Source organism: Bufo gargarizans, chromosome 1, assembly GCF_014858855.1.
Source record: "Bufo gargarizans isolate SCDJY-AF-19 chromosome 1, ASM1485885v1, whole genome shotgun sequence".
In the NCBI taxonomy this organism is placed as follows: Eukaryota; Metazoa; Chordata; class Amphibia; order Anura; family Bufonidae; genus Bufo; species Bufo gargarizans.
In genome coordinates this window covers 572,936,676-572,955,563 of record NC_058080.1, presented here as the reverse complement: position 1 = coordinate 572,955,563, position 18,888 = coordinate 572,936,676, and the positions used below count along the sequence as shown (strand labels likewise).

The 18,888-nt window shown below is 43.4% G+C and overlaps 1 protein-coding gene across 13 annotated transcripts in view; it reads right to left on the bottom strand.

Annotated features, from left to right (window-relative positions):
- PITPNM2 (phosphatidylinositol transfer protein membrane associated 2) overlaps positions 1-18,888 on the bottom strand; it is a 341,114-nt gene that overhangs the window by 216,267 nt on the left and 105,959 nt on the right. Inside the window, exon 1 of one of the 13 annotated variants that reach the window (XM_044275702.1) lies at positions 17,022-17,340. The exons of the other annotated variants lie outside the window; for them this stretch is intronic. The gene's annotated coding sequence lies outside the window, so the exon portion shown is untranslated. Of the gene's footprint in view, positions 1-17,021; positions 17,341-18,888 lie in introns of those variants that run through there. 13 annotated transcript variants of the gene reach the window in all.

Sequence of the window (18,888 nt, the reverse complement as noted above, 5' to 3'; positions counted from 1 at the left end):
AACGCACCAAATTATCATTATAGTAGTAACTATTTTAAGCCACTGAACATTCATGCTGAGCTTTCTAAGGTCATTGCTCTCCAGTCATCCACATACAAAAAGAGAAGTGTAACCTATTTGCTATATTTAGGATTTTTTTTTTTACACTCGCTTCAATACTTGGAGATCAAAGATCTAAAACAATGTATGCCTCTGCTAACAGAACTGCCTGCAAGGTCCCTCAGATGAGTCATGTAATATAGTCAGAGATGGTAGCTTGTAGATACAGACGCTGTGCAGCATGTTTAAGCCAGTGCAAATGTTTTTTCTTCTAAGGCCATAGAAATTTAATGGGGGAGATTTATTATTAGAGAACACAGGAACTCGGCTGATTGTAAGACAGCTCTGAGTCATACACTAGAACTATAATCAGTCTTGGGTCTCGGTGTCCATTAGATGACGATAGATCTTTAACCACTATCAACGTTTCTAATGAATGACAGCAATTATCATAGCCCAAGGCTCTATACATATCACCTCTGAGCCTTTTTATTACAGCCGGGTTCACACCTGAGCGTATTCAATAAGCGCTTTTTACAGGCGTTTTTATCGGGCGTTTTTGAGACGTATTTTGGGGCGTTTTTGTATTTTGGAAACGCGCGTAGTACGCGCGTTTGTGTGATTAACCACAGAGGCATCCAATGAAAAACTGCCACAATACGCACGACAATACGCCCCAAAGAAGCTCCTGCACTTCTTGGGGCGTAGGGCGTTTTACAGCGCATTCGTACGCGCTGTAAAATGCTCAGGTGAGAACCATGCCCATAGGGAAACATTGGTTTTTGCCTGTTGAGCGTTTTACAGCGCGTGGGAACGCGCTGTAAAACGCTCAGGTGTGAACCTAGCCTACAGGTATACACTGGGAGGATTTTTTGACGTGGAAGGCTCCAACGCATGCCATTCTATAGTCATACAATGGCATAAGTGCCAGGGACGGACTTGGACTTAAAGGGGTTCTCCAAGAATTAAAGTAAAGTAATATTTAACAATTTTTTTATTATAAATATATTCCCAAATACCTTTCATTATTTATAAAGGATCATTTTGTCTGGGGAGCAATCATCAGGAGAAATAAAATGGCTGCCGCCCGAGTAGTACACGCAAAAAATAATCCTAATCGAACAGGAGGACAAGTTACTTCACAACACTGAGGTAAAGAGGTGCCTCATCCTCCTCTCTGCTCTACTCGTCAGGGATTATGATCCTGAATACAGCTGATAAGATCTTTAGCTGAATTTCTGTGGGAATGAAGTTCATGAGGAGACATGAAGTACAGAGAGGATGGTGCTCATTATTTACACCCCCACTATCCTCTCTGTACTTCATGTCTCCTCATGAACTCCATTCAGCTGAAGATTATAATATTCTGCATTCAGGATCATAATCCCTGACAAGTACAGCAGAGAGGAGGATGAGGCAGCTCTTTACCTCAGTGTTGTAAAGTAACTTGTCTTGCTTTATTATTCGGTTGGGTTCTGTGCGTACTAATAGGACGACGGACATTTTATTTCTCCTAATGATTGCTCCCTAGACAAAACAAGCCATTATTACTAATTAAATGTATTTGGGAATATGTTTATAATAAAGTGATATACCGTAAGTATTTTCATTTTCTTAATTCCCTAGAAAAAAAAACTTAAAAGTGGCCCTATGTTGTTGGCGGATCCAAATTGACAGAAGGCAGGGCCAACACAAGTAGGCAGGGCCAACGATACCATAGTGCAGCACATAATACCACCCAAGCAGAGCCAAATACTCCAGTGCAGCACAAAATACCACCACTTTGTCGCAGTATTCAACAGTATAACTGTCCTGAGGATGGTAATGTGGTTGATTTCAGGATGGCACCTAGGACTATGTGCCAAGTGAAAAAGTGATGCTCCTACATTAATTAATGCTGAGAGCATCAGACTGTTCTGTATCTGTATTGTGTACCTGGCTGGTGGCTGTAAGGAGGCCTTAGGCGGCCCTCCTGTACATCGGTTTTGGCATCCATGGGGTGAATGGGGCTCTCTGGTAGAGATTAATGTACGTGCTGGCAGTTTTCCCAGAAAATATGCTGAACGTAGGGCATAAACGTGATGTGAACCTAAATTTAGCATATTTGTGATAATCAATTAGATTACAAAGATTACATAGTGAAAGAAAAACACACCATTGGTATTGGCAGGTACCGTACTGAAGTAGCATGCAAATCTAAGAACTTATGCCCTAAACTGGGTCTGAGTTCTGTTTGCAACTGCTTAGTATCTAAATCAGGATTGTGAGGGGAGGATCAAAGGAATTAGGAAAGAAAAAATAAAATTCTTATATACACATGCTGCAATTCGTTACAGGAAACCCACAAGGTAAAAAAGAAAAAAGAAAATCACGTAAGGCTTGTTCACACAGTTCTAAAATAAAAATTTTTTGCTCTGCATCATTTATTTTTACAAAAAAAATTATATTAGTGTGCCATTGCGGGACCTTAAAATATGCTGGTCAGAATAGAATAGTATGTTGTGCTACTTTAGGCCTCATGCACACGACCGTTGTGTGCACCCGTGGCCGTTGTGCCGTTTTCCGTTTTTTTCTGCGGCTCCATTGACTTTCAATGGGGCCGTAGAAAACTCGACTTGTGCACCGTTTTTACACCGCGCCCGTGACCCGTGTTTCGAGGCCGTGAAAAAAATATAACCTGTCCTATTTTTTTCACGGCCAACGGTTCACGGGCCCATTCAAGTCAATGGGTCCGTGAAAATCACGGATGCACACAAGATTGTCATTCGTGTCCGTGATCCGTGTCCGTTTTTTCCTATCATTTCAATGGCAAACTTGACTTAGATTTTTTTTTCATCTTTCATGTCCGTGGATCCTCCAAAAATCACGGCAGACCCACGGAAGAAAAAACGGGCACGGATCACGGTACAACGGAACCACGTTTTGCGGGACGTTAAAAAATACGTTCGTGTGCATGAGGCCTTATCCTGTGAAATGCTGGACTCCATGACTAAAACCTGACAGAGCCCCATTATATTCAATAGGGTCTCCTAGGCGTCATTGGTGTCTGTCATGTGACGGATCCACGTTTTGCTTTTATTTCATTTTTCTGTTACTATGACGGAACAGAAGAACGAAAAGCCTGATGGAAATGTGAACAGAGCCTTACATCCATGAAGAATAGTGAAAGCTTGCAGCATGAAGAATAGTGAAAGCTTGCAGCTTTAACCCTTTCAGTCCCAGTTTTTTTTTTCTTCATTTTTGCATTTCCTATACGGTAAAAAGGGACCTTTTACTTTCATTCTCCAGGTCAGTACGTTTACGGCGATACCACATATGTATAACTATTCTCGCATTTTAATACTGAAAAAATAAAAACACTTTGAAAATTTTTTTTATTTTTTTTCATCGCCATATTCTGACCCCTATAACTTTTTGGTAGTTATGTATAGGGAGCTGTGTGAGGACTCATGGGGTGTGTAAAACTTTTTGATCACTTTTTCTAAAAAAAAATTGTTGGAGGTGAAGCAATAAAAAAAATTAAAAAAAGTCCATTTAGACTTTTTTTTACGTTTCACCGTTTGCGAAAAATATTTTTATATTTTAATATTATGGGCGTTTTCGCACATGGTGATACCCATGATGTGTATTTTTTTATTGTTTACATTTTTTTATTTACATTTTGAGGTTGATTAGAATTTTTTACACTATTTTATAGTTCCCATAGGGAACTATAACAAGGAATTATCAGATTGCTTCTCTCATACACTCCAATGCTTTAGGGCTCCATATGGGGCTCTGTAGGAACTAATGTGCGGCAGCTTCAGTTCATTCCAGAGGGCTGAAGCTGCCACACAATGCATCCAGCTCCCTGATCCTCGCAAGCTTCCAGGTTTTAGCACATTCAGATGCCGTGGTCATGTTTGACCACGGCATCTGAAGGGTTAAAAGTTCGGACTTTAGCAGCGAGTGTCTGGTGTATAAAACAATAGACACCTGGCAGCTATGGCGCCCACTGCACATGCAGTCGTAATGTTTAAAGTCCCAGCCAGTGCCATACATGTACGGCGCTTGTCAGGAAGGGGTTAAAGGGAGTCTGTCACCAACTTTCTAAGTTTTACACTGCTTATATTGCAATTCTGGACACAAACACTTGATAGTAATGGTGCCTTTGTTGTTCTTGTTTGATTTTGTATAGATGCAAAAAGAAGATTATAAAGATATGCAAATGAGGGATCACAAGTGCCCATGGGTGCCGTTTTTGCTGGAAGTGCCAAAGCCTCTCGGGCATTTTGCCCAGCTAATTCCTCCCAAGTGCCCAGATAACTCCTCCCTGTATTGATGTGACAGCACCCTCTCCTGTTGCTGAGATCCCCTGAGTGCACTTCACCACCAGGCCAGGGTATGCGCACTACGCTAACCACTGAGGATACTGGATTTGTTTACTGCTTGGTGTTACCAGTAGCGGGTGTGTCCAATCAATGCAACTGGTAACACCCATCTGTACTTTTACTGCAAGCTGCTGACAATTTATCCATAACCTAGTAGAAATAAAAAAGGATTGGTACAACACAGTCATAAGGGGACGTTTACACAGCTGCTTTTTAAACAGAATTTTGGCACGGACAGTCACGCTGAAATTTAGCCAAAAGCCTGCCGTCTGCCGCTTCTCTCTGCCTCCCACACATCTCATCTAAAAAGGCACCTTTGGGGGGGGGGGATGTTAAATTATTGCATTGTTCTCATTTTGAGCAAAAATGTTTTTTTTAACTGGTCTTTATTAAAAATATGGAGCTTTTTTTTTCTGTACAGGGCTGAGATTCTCTAGTAGCAGGATCTGATTTTTCTTTCTCTTCTGTCAGCCAGCTCACCTGACAGGCTCATTATCTCTGCACTCTGACATTGCATGACCAGCACAAAGTGAAAGTAAAAAGTAGCAGTCACACAGCTGTCACATATCTTTACTGATATTGATAGCAGTGTTTTTTTTATGTAAGTATTTTGATCAGTCATAAACAATTGTTTAATCGTTAAACATCTATGGTTTTTTGGGTGAATTTAAAATAAATTACTACGTGTAAATTGGTGTACTGGAATAAAATAATAGCAAATACAATAATAAGTACATTATATGTTCCAGTTCTAAACAATTGCACAGATTTAGGCCTCTTTCACACGGGGGTGTGTGCCCTGTGGTCGTGCTGTGGTCGCGGCCACAAAATGCAGGCCGCAATGCACGAGCACAGTCCGTGGGGCAGCCGCAGCAGATCGCGGACCCATTCATTTGTATGGGTCTGCGATCCGGCCGTTCCGCAAAAAGATGGAGGACATGTTCTATCTTTTTGCGGAACGGAAGTACGGGACGAAACCCCACGGAAGCACTCTGTAGTGTTTCATTCCGTGCTACTGTTACGCACCATTCCGCTTATCCGGATTTGCAGACCTATTGAAGTGAATGGGTCCGTATCCATTATGCGGAATGCCCACGGAACCGCAAATGCGGTCCGCAATACGGCAACGGGGCGCACACTCCTGTGTGAAAGAGGCCTTGCGCTGGTGGAAAATACCATCAAAGCAAAAGAGCCACAAAAACTGTATCAACATCTTAAAGGGTACAAGGCACATATTTTTACCACTACCCAGTGAGCGCGTTGCCCTTTCTAGTTTAGCATTAGCTTCTAAACTGTGAAGATGTACTTTATGTACACATCTCATACCTTACATGTCAGCTTTACATCTAGTGTGTTCACAGCTTCTTTGCATTATAGAAAAGCTTCTATTTTTAGAGACTGATGCAAATTAATTACCGTAACAACTTCATTAATTAGCCTCATAATGTGTAGTTTTGCTGACGGATGTCTACTCCCTCATCTGGTGCATGACTTGCTACCGTCAATAATAAGTTAGCATTCATTTGCAGCTAATGAACCCAAAATATTTCCTTTACACACACACATAGCCAGCAAATATAAGGGGCGACAGCTCAAAACCACGTTGCTATGATCTGGTTTAGATCTGCAACATTTACTAAGAAACTAGGGAAACTAAATGATAGGCCTAAAATGCAAGAGAGAAGATATCTGGAGAATGAGGACAGGAGGTCGCAATAATTTTAAAGAGATTCTCTCCAACCATGTTCTTTGTTTTTTGTACAGGATACAACCATGCAGAGGAGCAGAAAACAGTAACGCTGGGTTCAGACCTGAGCGTTCTGAAACGAGCGCTCTGTATGCGCGATTGTACGGGCGTTTACAATCGCGCATACAGAGACTGGCGTTCACACATTGTCGCGCGTTCCCGAATTTCTATGTGCGGGAACGCGCGACAAACGCCCAAAAAAAAGCTCAAGCACTTGTTTGAGCGTCGGGCGTTTTACAGCGCGATCGTACGCGCTGTAAAACGCCCAGGTGAGAACCATTCCCATAGGGAATCATTGGTTCTTGCCTGTTGTGCGTTTTACAGCGCGTAGGAACGCGCTGTAAAACGCCCGACGCTCAAACAAGTGCTTGAGCTTTTTTTTGGGCGTTTGTCGCGCGTTCCCGCACATAGAAATTCGGGAAAGGCTTAAGCACAAGAACACATTTTTGGTCCGCATCCGATCCGCATTTTTTGTTGGTTGGATGTTGACACACTCAATTCAACAGGGCCACAAAAGAGGCGAATAGCACTGTCCGCATCGGTATGTCTATTCCGCAGCCCCGCAAAAAAATAGAACAAGTCCCATTCTTGTCTGTTTTACAGCCAAAGACAGGACTGTAATTAATATTAGGGGCCAACTATTCTGTTCCGCAAAATGCGGAATGCACACGGCCGGTATCCGTGTTTTGTAGATCCGTAAATTGCGGACTGCAAAACAGCAAACTGTCGTGTGCATGAGCCCTAACTTGGTGGATCCTTTAATTATCATTTTTTTCTCGTTCTTCAAATGATTTATGCTAAATACGTTTAAACTGAGGTCCATTTATGCTACATGGATAGTGCTGAAACAGAAATCCTAAATATAGCTTATTTTCTATGTTTTCAACAAAGAATTTTACCACATTTTGTATTTTATCACTGACAAAAAGATTCGTTTTTTTTTCTGATTTATTCCATCTATGTTATTGGGCCATGCTTCTCACAGTTGTAGGTTCATAGTATTCCAGTTCTAATCTACTGTATACCATGTGAAACCAAACAAAAAAAAACCTGATTAAATAGTTAGTGTCAACCTGCCACACATCATGGCCTCGCCATGTTAAAAAAATTGCATAACCATCTTGTATAGCTCTGGACCATTAACAAATAGAGGATTAAAAATAAACTGTATGCCTGAGCAAAAAATTACATGAAGTATCTAAGGAATCAAGACAGTAGGCTGCAATAAAGCTGTTGTTTCCTTAAAGAAATCGCTGTCCATACACCCTATTAGGGCATATAAGTCCCCGACTGTGAACCACACAGAGCAGCTCCTGCTATTTGGATCAGCCATGTATTACATTGTTGCCTACCCATTTGAATGGTTGTCATGTAATACTACAATATCCTCACTGCAGGGGAATATGTATGACCAATAACAGCCAACTGCTGAGCTTTTCAGGATAAGATCTGCAGTGATTAGCTAATCACTCCTGTTGAAGAGCACCTACTCCCATCATGCACAATACAGAGACACACAGGTGTCATGCTGTAAGGTGACATCAGCTACCATGGCCATTCCCCTCGTGGGGGGGGGGTTGAAATGACCAGCCTTCAGTATGTCCAAGACATCCTACTGCCTTAGGCCTCATGCACACGACCGTTGTGTGCATCCGTGGCCGTTGTGCCGTTTTCAGTTTTTTTTCGCGGACCCATTGACTTTCAATGGGTCCGTGGAAAAATCGGAAAATGCACCGTTTGGCAGCCGCATCCGTGATCCGTTTTTCCTGGCCGTGAAAAAAATATGACCTGTCCTATTTTTTTCACGGCCAACGGTTCATGGACCCATTCAAGTCAATGGGTCCGTGAAAAAACACGGATGCACACAAGATTGTCATCCGCGTCCGTGATCCGTGTCCGTGATCCGTGTCCGTTTTTTCCTATCATTTCAATGGCAAACTTGACTTAGATTTTTTTTTCATTTTTCATATCCGTGGATCCTCCAAAAATCAAGGAAGACCCACGGACGAAAAAACGGTCACGGATCACGGACCTACGGACCACGTTTTTGCGGACCTTAAAAAGAAACGGTCGTGTGCATGAGGCCTTATTTGACTCAGTCAGGAGACGTGGTGTTCGAACATGATAACACTTGCCCACATAACATACTCTTCAGGGTATGCAACAGCTCCCCTGGCAAGCTCAATCGCTAGATTTTTCCCACATCGACTGGACTGGACTGGATAGGATGATGAATCTCCCATGCATTGCAGCCAACAACCACATTGGCTCAACTGTGACTCCAAATTAAAGGGGCTTGGAATGACATACAACAGGAAGAGCATCTGTATGACCATCTCCATGCCAGAGTGACAGCCTGTGTGGCAGCAAGGGGTGATGCCACCCAGTATTAAAAGGGTTTTCCAGGGCTTATACTAATGTCTAATCCTCTGGATAGGTCATCAGTATCTGATCAGTGGGGGTCTGACAGCCAGGACCCCAGCAATCAGCTGTTTTAGAAGGCACCAGTGCACCTGTGAGCACCACAGCCTTCTTCCTGTTCACTAAGCACAGCGCTGTACATTGTATAGCGGCTGTGCTTGGTATCGCACTCAGCCCCATTCACTTCTTTGGCGTCCTAGGCCACGTGACCGATGCAATTGTCTAGCGGAAGAGCTGAGAGAAGGCCGCGGTGCTACTGCCTTCTCAAACAGCTGATTGGCAGTGGTCTTGGGTGTCAGACCCACACCGATCACCTACTGATTCAGTATTAAAGTCTTGGAAAACTTCTTTAATGTGACCCTGCCTCAACATACATCCTGCTGCAGAACCCAAAATAAAGGGTGCCCCACCTTGGTTGTGTGATCATTGACCAAGCACCACTAGCAGGTTATACTTTATCAAGCTCAGCTCAAGCACATTAACTATTTAAGCTATATATTTTGCATACAAGCAATTGATTTACAAAAATGGCAGCACATAAATGCATCCTGAGCAGATAACTGCAATTACTTTACAAAATAAATGCAAATAGCAAAGTTTAATTTTCTTAACTCTCTGGGGCTGGAGTATTATTTGCATGTGCATGTCTTGAAGCTGTTAATCTGTGTTGCTGTGCATCTCTGGATAGATTCAGTCTTTGCCCTTCAGAAAGCTGACAACATAGTTCCTTCTTTCTCCCCCTGCAGAAGGAGTCTTCTCAGCTATACTGCCATGTTACTGAAGGCTCTTTGTATATTTGTATAAGGTGCTATGCAGAGACCTGGCTGTGGGGAGTGCAAGGCCTCATGCACACGACCGTATGTGTTTTGCGGTCCGAAAAAAATACGGATGACGTCCGTGTGCATTCCGCATTTTGCGGAACAGAGCAGCTGGCCCCCGATAGAACAGTACTATCATTGTCCGTAATGTGGACAATAATAGGACACGTTCTATTATTTTGCAGAACGGAAATACAGACATACGGAAACAGAATGCCACGGAGTAACTTCCGTTTTTTTGTGGACCCATTAAAATCAATGGTTCCTTATACGGTCAAAAAAAAAAAACGGAACGGACACGGAAATAATAGACATTCGTGTTCATGAGACCTGACTAGCCATGTGTGTCCACCAGCACCAGCATGAATGTGCACATTGCTATAGATTGTGAACACCAGGTGGCACCATACTATGAAAGTAAATGTCAGAATAAAAAAGATGTTACCTTTTCTCGGTTTTGTTGTCATGTACAGTTTTGCAACAGTAACAGGATTTTTTTTATCTAATGGCAAACTGACAGAATCGTAGTTCGTTGTCGATGAATTTGGCTCGCCTAATGTGACGATTGCTCTGATGTCCTAGTTCCTAATACATGGAACACCAACACATTTTTTGATGGAAATCATCTTTGAAATGCCATAGCTTCCCCTAAATTCTCATATAAAACGTCAGATGATATTTAAAAAAACACCCCTGCTATCTATTTAGAAGAAAGAAATAAGTTAATTTAAACGGGTTGTCTAACTTCAGCAAATGGCATTTATTATGTAGAGAAGGTTAATACAAGGCACTTACTAATGTATTGTGATTGTCCATATTGCTTCCTTTGCTAACTAGATTCATTTTTCCATCACATTATACACTGCTCGTATCCATCCTACAATCCAGCAACTTTAGCCTATGCGCACAGCCACCGCTGATGGATTGCAGGGTGGTCGTAACGATGGAAACAAGCAGGGTATAATGTGATGGAAAAATGAATCCAGCCAGCGAAGGAAGCAATATGGACAATCACAATACATTAGTAAGTGCCTTGTACTAACTTTCTCTACATGATAAATGCCACTTGCTGAAGTGAGACAAATATAAAAACATTTCATCTGTCTGGATCTAATTCACAAAATGTATTGAACATGCAAGTACTTCTAATCCCTATCACTAACATGGTATATTTTGCAGTAATTTGCCTTTTTCTACTCAGTGCCTAGGACATGCAAATAAAAATGGAAATTAGAGGGTCATTGTGGGGCATAATGTAAATGCTGCCTTATGTTTGCCAACACCAAATTAGGTTATGTTTGCCCTTTGCAGTAATCTTCTGGATACTAAACCTGTAAGAATCTGTTCCAAGAACACAATTGTTTGGGGGCACAAAATGTAGGACTATTGTCTTAAAGGACTCCCCAAAACTTGCATATGGACTCCTTCGGGCAGCTAAATAGGAACACTCGTGAAAACATACAGTCAGGAGGCCGCAGTCAGTGTGGCAGAGACAGTGGCATTGGTGGTGCAACAGATGGGTAAGTACTGGCCAAACTATCTTTCTTACACAAGACAGAAGATGCCAGGATGTTGTTAAAAGCCCGGACAACCCCTTTAATTAAAAGGAGTCTTTCACGCAGATTCACCCTATTAACCTAATAACAGTGTTATGTCCACGGCATCCCCCCTATTAAAACGGTGCTTACTGTTTGTTCCTTGCTAGCATCGTTGTGGAGAAAAAAATCTGCATGCAAAGGAGTCTGTGAAGGTGCCCAGGGGCGGCGTTACAACGGCCGGTGCCCAGGCCCCTGGGTCATTTTCATACGAAGGCACTCCCTCTCCGGGATTACGGACGGGAGGTTAGAACAGAGACAAAGGGCGGGCAGACGCGGCGGAAGGGGAGTGCCTTCGTATGAAAATGACCCAGGGGCCTGGGCACCAGCCATTGTAACGCCACCCCTGGGCACCTTCACAGACTCCTTTGCATGCGGATTAAAAGTGTTTTTCTCCACAACGATGCTAGCAAGGAACAAACGGTAAGCACCGTTTTAATAGGGGGGATGCCGTGGACATAACACTGTCAGGGCCGTCTTTACCAAGGGGCAAAAGGGGCAGCTGCCCTGGGCCCAGTTGCTCCTGGGGGGCCCAAGGCAGCTGCCTCTTGAGCCCTGCTAGCTACTGCCCCGGGTGTCAGGCTGTCGGCTACACAGGCATCATGATCGTACTGTGTTAATGATCTTAATTCTAGGACCTTAATGAGTTTTGATCTAGGACCTTAATGACATCATTACCATGTGACCAGTAACCTAGCAATTACTGGTCACATGGCTATGAGGTCATCACAGGTCCTACTGAGTGTTGCAGAAGTTAACTGTGGAGCTTTTTTGTGTAAAGATTACATTAGAAAAAGGTGACATGGGCTGTTATGTTAATATACTGTAAACTACTGTATAGTGGGGTGCTGTATACTGTGTGGTGGGCTGTATATTGTGTGGTGGGCTATATATTGTGTAATGGGCTGTATATTGTGTGGTGGGCTGTATACTGGGGGGGGGTGGCCTGTATACTGTGTGAGGGCCTGTATACTGTGTGGTGGGCTATATATTGTGTGGTGGGCTGTATATTGTGTGGTGGGCTGTATACTGGGGGGGGGGGTGGCCTGTATACTGTGTGAGGGCCTGTATACTGTGTGGTGGGCTGTATACTGTGGGGGGGGCCTGTATAGTGTGGGGGGGCCTGTATAGTGGGGGGGAGTGCTATACTGCTGTACTGTATAGTGTGGGGGGGCTGTATACTGTGGGTGCGGTATAGTGTGGAGTGCTATACTGCTGTACTGTATAGTGTGGGGGGCTGTATCGTGTATAGTTTGGGGTGCTGTATACAGTGAGGTGTTGTATACCATGAGGTCCTGTATACTGTGGGCTGCTATACTGCTCTACTATATACTGTGGGGTACTGTATAGTGTGGGGTGCTAAACTGCATACTGTGTGGTGCTGTATACTATAGGGTGCTATACTGCATACTGTGGGGTGCTGGGGTGCACTGTAACACTAGGGTGAGCCGAGCCCTGGTCTCCTTCCTGCAGAGCGGTGCCCACTTCCAGCCTGAGCCCAGCTGCCCAGAGCACTGATCCTGAGCCGCTGGAGTCTTCAGAACTGGAAGTATTTAGTCATTCACTGGACTCTACCAGATGTGTGGATTTTTTGTGTGTGTGTTCTGGTGGAGGGCGTGATTGCCTGCTAAGGTGTGGGAAGGCGGGATCCAGGGGGCCCAAGTAAATTTTTGCCCAGGGTCCAATCAATATTAAAGACGGCCCTGAACACTGTTATTAGGTTAATAGGGTGAATCTGTGTGAAAGACTCCCTTTAAGCTCCTAAAGTGTTGTTGTTTTTTTAGATTACTGTACAGTATTGTGGGTCTTATATGTGAAAATAACAATAAGTGGCAAAAAAGTGATAAGGTAGGAGAGTTTATCTCGTGGAGCATGGCAAAATACCCTACAGAGCTGTCTGAGGACAGTGCATTAGTATTTTATTTTTCATGATATCCGCATGTCCACTGATATTTGGAACAACATGGCTTTCCAAACATACTGCAGATTTGAGAGTAGGCTACCAGTGAAGGGAGCCAAACAGATTTAAAAAATGATCCATCAGAGTTTATTTGCATAACATGCTTGTGTTTTTGTGAGGCTGCCTTAAAACTAATGCAAAACATACAAGACTTGACAGGTTTGACAAGTATGAATGCAAATAACCAAAGAAAGTGCATACACTGTGCCCTAATGTTTTGTTTTAGATTTAGCAAAGAATAGAAAATTATTTTTATACCATTTTTAATGGTTTACTTTTTGTTCTAGAAACAAAGCACGTTTCAGGTCCATTGTTCAAGAATGGAAAACTGACAGATTCTTACAGAAGGCTGCATTGTTTCTTCACGTGGGTACACCACAGGTGAAGGGGCTTTTAGTTTTCCTTCCAAGTCCTTTAAATTGATGCAAACTATTGGATAGGCACGTGACCTGGAGATTTTAGATACACATATAAAGACTGAGGCTTATTCATATAAATTAGACAAGTAAAGGCTGATATATTGGCAAGAGGAACCAATCAGATTCCAGATTAGTTTTTTTTACTTCTGATAAAACTTAAGGAGCTCCACTTTTCTTTCGCTTCCATAAATAAAACTTAAAGGGGTGTTCTGGTAAGAACAGGGATGCGCAACCAGCGGCCCTCCAGCTGTTGCAAAACTACAACTCCCAGCATGCCCAAACAGTCTGCAGCTATCAGCCTACAGCAGGGCATGGTGAGAGTTGTAGTTTTACAACAGCTGGAGAGCCATAGTTTGAGCATCCCTGGGTTAGAAGACGCTATCTTCTGTCCGCAGGATAGGGGGCAACTATTAAATTTGTAGGGGTTCAATCGCAAGAATGGGGGCCCTGTACTCGAAATGCACGGATCAGAATATCCAGCATGTGCTGTGCTGCTGCACTAATTTTCTATGGGACTATCAGAAACAGCCTTCAAACGTGGCTGAAAATGTTTTGACTAAAAATCTATTCCATTCACTTTAAAGGGAATCTGTCACCTCCATATGGCCACATACAGTGCTTACATGGCTCTGTAGCACACCTATACAGGATTGTAACGGTACCTTTGTCTTTGTCTTTAGACTTGCACCAGCAGGAAAAACTGAGTTTAATTCATATGCAAATGAGCACTCGCAAGTGCCCAGGGGCGGTGTTCAGTGTGTAGGTGCCCAGGGAGGAGTTCAGTGTGTAGGTGCCCAGGGAGGCGTTCAGTGTGTAGGTGCCCAGGGAGGCGTTCAGTGTGTAGGTGCCCAGGGAGGCGTTCAGTGTGTAGGTGCCCAGGGAGGCGTTCAGTGTGTAGGTGCCCAGGGAGGCGTTCAGTGTGTAGGTGCCCAGGGAGGCGTTCAGTGTGTAGGTGCCCAGGGAGGCGTTCAGTGTGTAGGTGCCCAGGCTGCTCTGCCTTCTTTTCACTTTACTCCTCCCCAGTCTCTGCCTTTGCCCGCCCTCCAAGTCTCTTGCCTCATCGATAGGTCCGGACTTGAGGGCGGGCAAAGGAAGAGGCTGAGGAGGAGTAAAGTGAGAAGAAGGCAGAGCAGCCTGGGCACCTACACACTGAACACCGCCCCTGGGCACTTGCGAGTGCTCATTTGCATATGAATTAAACTCAGTTTTTCCTGCTGGTGCAAGTCTAAAGACAAAGACAAAGGTACCGTTACAATCCTGTATAGGTGTGCTACAGAGCCATGTAAGCACTGTATATGGCCATATGGAGGTGACAGACTCCCTGGAGCTTGCAGAAATTCATATGCTTGCTGACCCATTCAAATGAATGGAACAGATTTTCAGTAGTGGAATTTTCTGCCACAAAATCTGCCATGTGTGAAGGCACCCTTAGGGCTCATGCACACAACCGGTTATTTTTTAAGGTCCGCAAAAACGGGGTCCGTAGGTCCGTGATCCGTGACAGTTTTTTCGTCCGTGGGTCTTCCTTGATTTTTGGAGGATCCACGGACATGAAGAATGAAAAAAAAAATCTAAGTCAAGTTTGCCATTGAAATGATAGGAAAAAACGGACACGGATCACGGACGCGAATGACAATCTTGTGTGCATCCGTGATTTTTCACGGACCCATTGAATTGAATGGGTCCGTGAACCGTTGGCCGTGAAAAAAATAGGATAGGTCCTATTTTTTTCACGGCCAGGAAACACGGATCACGGATGCGGCTGCCAAACGGTGCATTTTCCGATTTTTTCACTGACCCATTGAAAGTCAATGGGTCCGCGAAAAAAAACGGAAAATGGCACAACGGCCACGGATGCACACAAGGTCGTGTGCATGAGGCCTTACTCGGTTATCCTTGGCAGTCCTACAGAGAATGAATAGAGCCACAAAGTGCAAGCTTGATCATTTGCTCCATTCATTTTGGGTTACTGGGCCCTCCAAAGTCTGCTGAGACCTCCACCAAACATTAGAATGAGGCAACAGCCCCTTCAATATTTTACCAGATACCGTGCAGGTGGAACAGCCCTATTCAACTGACCTGAGAAAATGTATAATAATAAAATAATCAACTGAAATGCTACCAGACTTTCATCCTACTGGAAAGGGTCTGACAATTGACCAGGACCTAGAAATGATGTAAAAGAGAGAAATAACCTATACCTATATGGTAAAAGCAGAATTGCGTTATGGATTCAGTTACCACGGACCACAACGCAATTCTATGACGGAATGAATAAAGGCATTCCGTTATTATAGAAGTCTATAGTCTGCAAAACGGATCCATTCCGTTACGCAGGAGAGTCCTCTAAAGGCATTCCATTATGCATTTCGTCATAGAATTGTGTTATGGTCCGTGGTAACAGAATCTATTACGCAATTCTGCTTTTACCACCAAACGAAGCGAGAACAAATTTCATAACATGAAATTTGCTCATTTCTAATCTTGACTAATTTTTGACATGTTGCATAAAAGCCTCTGTTTTTTTTCTAGTGCACTCTAAATTAAGAGATCCCTCGTTACAAATTATCTTCTGGTATGCTGCTTTGATACTTATTTTCCCATTCAATTGCCTGGAACTGCTAAACATGGTAACACTGAATAAATAAATAAAGTCATGTTAGTGGAACACCAAACTGGGACGCTAAATGTAATATACAGATATACGCAACCTAATTTCATAAAATCATATTATAGTTTATGCTTTATACAAAGCCATTATAGGGCGATGATGACAAACCTTTCTAACTCTTCAACCAGGGCTACAAAATTGGTTATTTTTTTTATATCAGAGGTGGCAGTTTCTTGGAAGATACAATGAAGGCACATAACATGGATGTATTCACATGCGGTATGATAGCAACATGTGAACACACACTAATATGCCTGCTTGGCATCCAGATTATTACAGAGCCCCGTGGTCAATGCTGTATACAGTATTTTGGTTTTAAATGCAAGACATTAAAAACCCCTTAGTGAAGTAATTTGATAAGACACAAGAAGATCAATGGATTCCATAGAACAGGAAGGCAACACTGTTCTGGTAAAGTAGGCCCCCATTAAGTAATTAAACAGCAAAATTAGACTAAATCAATAAGTATCACAGGAAAAGACAGAAAATGGAATCGTAATTAAGAGGCATGTTGTCCAGATCAATACATGGGCTGAAAGATAACATGACATTCAGATGCAAGATCACAAGTATGGGTTAACAAAAAAAAAAAAGCAACGAGATCTGTCCTTTATGTGCTCGCTGTGCTTTACCCTGAAGCTGGTACACAGGCCTGGAGCTCATTGCTCTGGTAGCACAGAAGGTTTCAGTTTGCAGTTTCAGAGCAATGAAGCACATATAACTTCATAATTATTCATTGCAATGGCTACACTGGCCTGGGGAGATTATAAATATATTTGGATCCTGGGTGGCTGCGAGCAAAGGGTTAGAATCCCCTATAAATAAGCCAAGAAGAAAAAAAACAAACCATATTGATGCATATATGAACATAGAAACTAAAATTCCACATTTCCAAGCCACCCATGACTGCACACAAATTAACATACTGGGGCTATTAATTTAACACCAAGCACACGTAATCTTAGGTAACCAATGCATTACCTTGTGTCTGCCAGGCTAATGCACCTGATGGAGTGCACCCACTCCTCTGCTGCAGGCTTCCCCGTCATCTCTTGTCATTCTAGCCTTTGCTGCCCATCAGGCGTGAGGAGCATAACGAACCATGCATGCCACTGAGGATGCAAGAGCCATGTTCAAAAATAGAGAAGGAAGGAAGGGGGGGAAAACGGATTTTCTTCTCTCCTGAAAACCATAGAGCTAAGTTGCCATGGAGAAAAGAGATGAGGCTGAAGAAGACGGGGGGATATGGCAGAGATACACAGCAGCCATCAGACATATCCTGCACCGTGATGCAAATGTAGAGCTTGTGGACACAGTGACTAATAGCAGATGGACGCAGATGAATGCTGCTTCTTAACCCCTCTGCTGAACAGAAGTGGCCGAGAAAACATTGCACCAAAAAGGGAACACCTTCTGCACGAGAACAGCAAGTGGAATATGCAGTACAGCATGTACACAAAGATCCTTTACAGATCGCATGCACGCACGTTGATCCTCATCCAAGCAAGCTCTTCAAGCAAGACCACTACAAAAAAAAAACTAATCATACAAGCATGGCACCTATGTGAGAGCATTTTAAGACTGTCCTGATCCACATGTAAACTAAACTCTCATATCGCAGCATGTAATATTTATATTGGGATAGATCCTCGAAGAACACATTTGTCCTCGTTCCAGAAAAGTAACTGGCTTCATAAATTAGTCTCACTGACTTTTATTTTTTAATATACAGTATAGGACTAGCTGCTATATCTAGTTACAACAATGGCATCCTATGTGCCCCATCCAATATCTAATATTGATACTAGGTAGGAAGTTCCAGCATGAAAGACATGAAATATGCAATGTCGCACAGGGGTTCCTTGGGCCCACTAGAGCAGGCATGGCCAACCTGCGGCTCTCCAGCTGTTGTAAAAGTACAACTCCCACCATGCCCTGCTGTAGGCTGCTAGCTGAGGGCAGTCTGGGCATGCTGGGAGTTGTAGTTTTGCAACAGCTGGGGAGCCTCAGGTTGGCCATCCCTGCACTAGAGGAACCTATTCTCGGGGCCCAACCCTTATATCATCAATAAAGTGTAATTGATTGAAAAACTAACACACAGATCCCAATGCTGGGACCCGCACCTATATCGAGAACGGAGACCCGCAAAGTGGTGGCTGGAGGACTCCGGTCCGGCCACCACCAAGCCGGCTCCCCATAGAAGTGAATGGGAGCGTATCGCACATGAGCGGCCCCTGCTCCCATTCATTTCTATGGGGCTGACGGAAATAGCTGGGACAGCGCACGGCTATTTTTGCCGGCCCCATAGAAAATGAATGGAATGCGCAGTGCGCCCTCCTTCACTTGAGGGGCCCCGTTCTCGATATAGGTGCGGGACCCAGCGGTGGGACCCGCACTTATAAGATAATGAGGGCATAGCCTAGCGATATGCTCCCATTGTCCATGATGAGACAACCCCTTTAAGGCAGTGGTTAATTGGTCATTCTACACTTCACTAAAAGTTTTTTTTTCTTTAAGAATTCAGGTCTCCAAACTGCTACCAACCTGTAATCCATTATGGTGACAGGTTTAATCTTCTTTAATATGTCTGTTGTTTCTGCATGGAGAAACAAAACTTGGATAGACAGATGCATTCTGGTGCCAGTAAGGAGTCACGGAGTAGAGTTGCTCCCAAGGTGTCATGTCTGATAGTCCCCCTTCTCGCTTAATTGACATCCCACAAACGTCATCACAAGCCTCCTAATCATTGCTTGAGCAGTGAAGTGGGGAGTGTAATGGCGTCACCGTCAAAGTTTTCCATTTAGCAGAAAGACAGAACAAAGAAGATTTTCACTGAAAACCTGTCATC